The sequence below is a fragment of the Portunus trituberculatus genome, chromosome 15 (assembly GCF_017591435.1).
Source record: "Portunus trituberculatus isolate SZX2019 chromosome 15, ASM1759143v1, whole genome shotgun sequence".
In the NCBI taxonomy this organism is placed as follows: domain Eukaryota; kingdom Metazoa; phylum Arthropoda; class Malacostraca; order Decapoda; family Portunidae; genus Portunus; species Portunus trituberculatus.
In genome coordinates this window covers 13014022-13021128 of record NC_059269.1, presented here as the reverse complement: position 1 = coordinate 13021128, position 7107 = coordinate 13014022, and the positions used below count along the sequence as shown (strand labels likewise).

The 7107-nt window shown below is 40.4% G+C and overlaps 1 protein-coding gene across 1 annotated transcript in view; it reads left to right on the top strand.

Moving 5' to 3' along the window:
* The window catches only part of LOC123504352, an 86383-nt gene that overhangs the window by 2968 nt on the left and 76308 nt on the right, over window positions 1-7107 (top strand).

Below are 7107 nucleotides of genomic sequence, written 5' to 3'. Positions count from 1 at the left end.
GCCGAAACGCGGCGCAGATGCAATGACGCAACTCACTGCTCAGTATAGGAACCATCCTTATTTCTTATGATTGCTTATTTCTTGATTACTTTGTCCTTCTACCCTGTTCTTCATCATTACCTAAATTGTAGTAAATTGTCTATATTATTAGTGGCTTATTTGCTATGAGGTGTCGTTTAGATTTTTCTTTTCTTTTTTTTGTGTGTGTGTTTTAGAAGTCTTAGTGGTTCAGATTCAAGTTTGGACACCATGTAGCTTGGGAGATGATAGATCTTTTTTTGTTTGTTTGTTTCTTAAACCTAATTAATATTTATTTTAACAAGTGAAAATCTTCTATCATTGATTATTAGTTGCTAGGAGGCTATTAGATTTCATATTATGTTGGTTCTAGAGACGGGCTGGGAAGATGCAGCACGTATGTCATTAAGTAATGCAGATTACCATTACATCATTACTCACAATTATTCTTCAGCATTAAGTATCATCAGCTCTAGTTTTAACAGTGTGATGAGTAATGCTTACCCTCCAAGTGGAAACTGGAGGAGGCTACGTGTGTGTGTGTGTGTGTGTGTGTGTGTGCAGCCTATTATTTCATTATCATCATACTAAGAGTTGTCATACTTCGCTGAGTTGTACTGATTAAAAGTAGAACACTGTTTGTAGAGGCTGTACATGAGGATGAATATAACATTTACGCTGGTTTGTGTTAGTTTTGTTTGCCAAATTATATAGTAACATTGGATTCAAATCAAGATTAGCGAACCCAACATCTCCTGTCCCATGAGTGGGTTCGATAATCTTGACATGATCCGTATTGTTTTATAACGCAAACATCTGGTGCAGGAACTTATGTAAGAACCAGTGCTTTATATAATACCTGGTAACTCTTCATCTTATGCAATTGGGTGTATACATAATACGCATGTGCAACGTCTCTCATGCTTTTTCTTTCTACCTTCTTATTGACGTTATAGAATCCTCGTTAAATTATCACCAATAAGTTTAAAAACACCAATAACTTTCGCTAAACTGATCTTGCAACGTCTCTCATGCTCTCTCTCTCTCTCTCTCTCTCTCTCTCTCTCTCTCTCTCTCTCTATTGATGTTACGAAATCCCTGTCAAATCCTCACAAAATAAACCTAAAAACGAGAGTAACTTCTGCTAAATCTTAACAATAGCACCGTAGAGCCTCGAACTGATTATGAATACAGTCTCTTCAAAGCTTCACCCTCTAAAGAATTTCCTCCTGCTCCTCTTCCTCCTGCTACGACCTGGAACGATGGGTAACTCAGCAGAACGCCTGGGGGAGGATGATAGCTGCCTGCACTACTTGCTGTGTCACCCACGGAGAACAAATCTTTAGAGCGTTATGATATTCTGGAGAGGAAGTCGGTTCATGGTAATAACGGTAAGGTTACGGCAGCGTGGCGTGAGGTGCTCGCTGGAAGTGATTATAATGAATAGCGTTTATTTGGCAGCGTTACCAAACATGTTCTCGAGCGTGTATGTACATAATAAACGAGCATCGGCTAGAGGTATTTGACCCCAGGGTAAATAAGACATAGTGAATTAGCATAAGTGATGAAATTTACTAATAGCATCATAAATAACGTAATTGTGTCCGGAATAAGGGAATGATAAATACACGGGCAGTTATTCAAATAGGCGTAAGGAGGGAAGAAGATTAATTCAGCAACGCTTGTAAATAGATAAGTAAGGAGTAGCTGGGAAGTAACGAGGAAAAGTTGAAAATAAGTAGATTAATAAGAAGAAAAATTAGTAAGTGGAAAAGGAAGGAAGCTTGAGAATTTGATAAGATGAAATCCAAGCACAAGATAATGATTTTTCTTTATTTTTAAGCAAAAAAAAAAAAAAACGCACACACACACACAGTAATAGTAGTAGCAGTAGTAGTAGTCGTAACAACACCAGCATCACACACACGGTAATAGTAGCAACAGTAATAACAGTAACATTACCATCATCACCAGATTATGTAACAGCAACCACTATCTTAAACAAGAAAAAGATCCTCCTTTGCATACAAAAACAAGAGAAGAATACCAAGCGTAGCATTAAGCCCTTCTATACTGTGACACATTCTTACTTTGAGATATGTGTACAATTAGACCATTTTATTGACATTATGAAAAGTCTATGGAGTTCAGAAGATCAGCGGCCAGTCTTCACTATTTCTGAAGCTGTATAAAATAAAAAAAAAGTAAGCAGAGTGAATATAGGAACACGTCGTGACACTGAAGGGGCTAATACTATCTAATTCAACACCCCACTACTTCACCACAACGAACATAACACTATAAAAGAAAAATAGCAGAAGACAATACGAGAACCCCACTCATAAGTAACAGATCTCCCACCAGACTACCACAGCAAAGCAACAGTGCGGCTCTCAGTGGGAGTTTCATGAGGCGGAAAGACATGAAAGAGGGAGGGAAGACGCTTAAAGTAAGGCGGGAGAGGTATGGGGTGGGAATGGGTGGGAGGGCAGTCTTCCAGGTGTCCACGGAGCCCCCAGGTAAGTTAACGGCGCCGGGAACCCTTACTGGAAGCTAACGTGTAATTAACCAAACGTGACCGAGTGACTGTGGGCTGTGGGTCTGCAGGGACGGGTGTTTGAGGACGAAATGAATGAGACGGTAGGCGGTGGCGGAGGCTGATCAAAGAAGGGTAGGTGAGATATTGGTTGTGTTGATAGCGGGTGTTCATAGAGAGAGAGGGGGGGAGACGGGGGAGGGGCAGTTAGAATTACACACACACATTTCATTTGGTAGACAGAGAAAGACAGAAAGGTAGATAGACAGATAGACAGACACAAGGATTAAATAAAGTGACCCAAAACTGAACCATACACAAAAAAATAACAAAAAATAATATTTCAGAGAGAGAGAGAGAGAGAGAGAGAGAGAGAGAGAGAGAGAGGACTGGTGAGAGGGCCAGTTAGAATCACACACACACACATTGGATTTGGCAGACAGAGAAACGCAGACAGATAGATAGACAGACACACAGACACAGGGGTTAAACAAAGTGACTCAAAACTGGATCATACATTAAAACAACAACAATAATAATAGTGATAGCGGGCAGATGTATACAAAAACGAGAAAGATAAACAGACAGTGAAAGACAAGGAAAAGGAAAACAGACGGACAAGCACACTAAACACAGACAAATAAAAACGAAATATTCTCAACAAACATAACGTTAATACAACAATTTTTCAACAGTTATACACAACACAAACATACATCACCAACCATCCATATCACCACCACCACCACCGCCACAGCCATCATACATACAGCATCACTAAAACCACACGATTCCTACGATCGCTGTATAGAAGTTAAGTACCACAGCTCCCTTTAACCGCCGAGTAATGAGCTCATAGTGGGTAACGAGACTGTAGGGCCGTAACGTCATCTGTCTCTGTTACCACAAAGCATGACGCAGACAGCAGTGTGGCGCCTCGAACAGTCAATGCTGCGGGTGATTGGTGCTCGTGGATCCGTTGTTTACCTTGGGAGATTCTTGAGGGAAGGATCTTGCCTGTGGGATGATTAATGAGTGACTGTGATGGAAGGTATCTTGTATTTTTGGTCCGTGTTCAGAAACCCTTTGCTCTCTCACCGCTACTATTTTTCAAGGCTACAGAGATGATTATCGGTGATTCTAAGAGTGTTTTTACAGTTAGTAATGCAGAAATCTTGTCAATCTGCCTTTAGAAATGTAAAATCACCTTAAAAAAAAACCTGCGCAAATTCAAATAAAGCGATTTTAGATATCTGAGGTGAAGCACAGAAGTGTTTGAGAATACGAGCCTTCTGGTTTAGTGTTGTGTTTAGTGATTGATTAAATAAATATGATTGAAATATGAGTCTTTGTTTTGTTTTGTCACTGGTAATAATGATTGATAAGTGACTATGATGGAAGTATTTTGTATTTTATTCTAGTTTAGTGTTGGCGTTTAGTGATAAACATGATAAAGTAGATAATGTGAGTTTTTTGTGTTTTTTTGTTTTGTTTTGCGACTAGTAACAATAACTGTGGTCGAAAGGAAGACAGTCAAGTAGGTCAATTTAAGTTAATACAAGAAAATATGGTAGAAATATCTTATCAAATCACCGTGCGCTTTACCATTGGTTATCTGAGGACTGACATTTTTAGTGAACTTTTTTACCTCCGTTACCAGAGCTCCTCCTTAAAAAAAAAAAAAAAAAAAAAAAAGAAAGAAAAAAAAGACTCATTAATTACAGCATTATGCATTTACAATTGATCAAGAAGAAAGGATTAAGATTTCCAACTTTCCCCAAGAAAAAAAAGACTGCACTCAAATCACCCTGTTCCTCCGCCGCTGTTTCGTCTTTTTTTGCAATCATTTATCTTTCCTTAGCATTCCTGGGTGTGTCGAGTCTCCAAATCGAGCTCCACTGAGATGAGAAAGTGTAGCGGGATCTGAGAGACAAAACTTCGCTTCTTTCTTGCTGGATCCAATTTGATCGCCTCCCACAGTAATGGAAGTCGGGGCTGCGATTGTATCCCACGCAACGGTCCATAGCAATATAGATTTTAACTTTTTTTTCACTTACGGAAGAAACAATGATGTGTCCTTTTTACGCTTTCCGGAAATAACCTTTCTGCTCTAGTAACTGATTAATTTTTCTTGGTGAACGGGCGAGACCAAACGGAATTCCTTTCTTATTTGTCGTACGCCATTATGCAAAGCGAAATGCCTGCAAAGCCCCGTTCGGCGTGCTAACGGGACAGAAGCCAAGCCCGCAGGCAATTATTGAGCACAGGAAAACGATTACCGCCTTGACCACACACTCCCACACACTCCCACACACCTGCGACTCACGGAATCTGATCTGCTCCCGCACTCCCTCGTTCCCTCACTCCCTCACTCGCCGCCGTCCATCAGGCTCTCCCACAAAGATAACAGGGAAAGGTACTGGTCTCTTCTCAGGAAGCGGTTGTACTACACGATAATAACCACAACCAGCACGGCGGCCATGAGAAAACAAATAGATAGGTAACGGCAGCAGTAACAACAACAGTAGTAGCAGTATCAAGAACAAAAACAACAATAGCGGTGATTATAACCGTAGTGTTTATAGCAGAGCGAAAAAAAAAAAGAAATCAAAACGATAAATAGAAAGAGGAGAAAATTAGATAGCATTAGTACAACAACAACAACAACAACAACAACAACAACTACTACTACTACTACTACTACTACTACTACTACTACTACTACTACTACTACTACTACTACTACAAAGATAATGATAACAGCAATACAAATATAACAATGATGACTAGAGGACCGTCTTGAACAGTAGCGGCAAAACTCGACAAAAGGAATCCTGTTATTTTTATTTCCTCTCCTTTCCTATTAGCAATGTTCAGCGTACGGTTTGAAGACACTGTTAAGCAAAATTAAGTCTTCCTGCCGCAGGTGAGCAGGATGAGGTGGCTGTACGGACTAATGAGAGAGAGAGAGAGAGAGAGAGAGAGAGAGAGAGAGAGAGATTATTAACTTGTTCTGCTTATGAATAACTTAAAGCTTAATTCTTACACGGGAAAATTGCGGGTTTAAAAAGGAATAAGATGGTTATTACAAGGACTACCAGAAGAGAGAGAGAGAGAGAGAGAGAGAGAGAGAGAGAGAGAGAGAGAGAGTCATGATTCTGCACTTATTCTTCTCAGCTCACTTTGAAATATTAAAAAAATGCTTTCACATTTTACACACCCTTGTTCTTATTTTCTCTCACGACTTGCAGTAAAGCGCTTGGAACACTGCACTTGTCATGACGATGCTTATATTTCACTAGAGACTCTTGGTTCTTTTATCTTTTATTTATTAAGCTTATTTAATGCGTAGTTACAGAAGGACATGTATTAAGAACGAGGGAAAGAGAGCTTACTAAGGCTTTTAGGAGACTACCCACCTTTTTTTTTTTCTATTCCTTTAGTGACGGGGCACATTTTTTACCTTGAGTTTTGGGTACGACTAGTTGATTTTATTTACATTTGGAAGGGTCTATGGAGGTCAGAAGGTTAATGGCCTGAGTTTTCACTATTTAAATCCTTACATAAGTTTCTGAATCTGTATAAGATCGCCAAATAGTAAGCAGAATGAGTATGGAATGGCGTCATGGTACTGAAGTGGTTAATAAAGTCTCCACAAAGCGTGATTCAGATGTATGAGACTGACTTGATTGGCAACACTATGCTACGGTGCCAGACGTGGGTGATTTAGATGCATAGGAGTAAAGTTAGGGTAAACTAAACTAAAACATTCAGAGGTGGTAAGGTGAAGTGGTGATGTATTGCCAGTGGTATGGAGAAGCAGCGGTGTTGTGGTATTGTTAACGCCCCTAGAAAACAGTGTGAGAGAGTTTAGGAACGCATGACACTAGAACCTCATAAACATTACATTGACGATAACTTGGTGAGAGAGTGTTATAACATTTAACCCCTTGAGTACCGTGAACGCGTTTCCATATTCAATCTGGCTACTATCTGGTGATTTTATACAGCTTCAGAAACTTATGTGGGGGTATCAAAATAGTGAAGATTGTAGCCATTAATCTTCTGACCTCCATAGACCCTTCCCAATGTCAATAAAATGGTCTAATCGTACACAAATCTCAAGGTAAAAATGCCTCCCAGTACTGAAAGGGTTTAGCAGTATTTTTCCTAAAACAGAGCTGTGTCTGTGTTGTGGTTTAGGAGGGCGTGGTGGTGGTTTGGGTAGCTCTGGTGGACGGGTGGTGGCGCCGGGAGATCGTGAGTCAGATGGCGGCGGTCAGGGTGTCACGCTAGGTTGGCCGAGTCACTCACCTGAACCTCGTAACGTTGTGTGTGCTGCATCTTAGGGGAGAGAGGGAGAGGAGAGGGGGGAATCAGTGGGTGGGTGGGTGGTTGCGTGCGTGCGGTGGTGGTGTCGGGTAAGTTGGCTATCGTTGTGGTTATTCCGTTTTCTTTAGAAGGTGGTTGTGACATTCATTTTTCCTCAAGAGTGTGTTGTCCTGAAAGAAATAAGGTGGGGGGGGGGCAGTTTTTTCTATTTCCTGTTACAA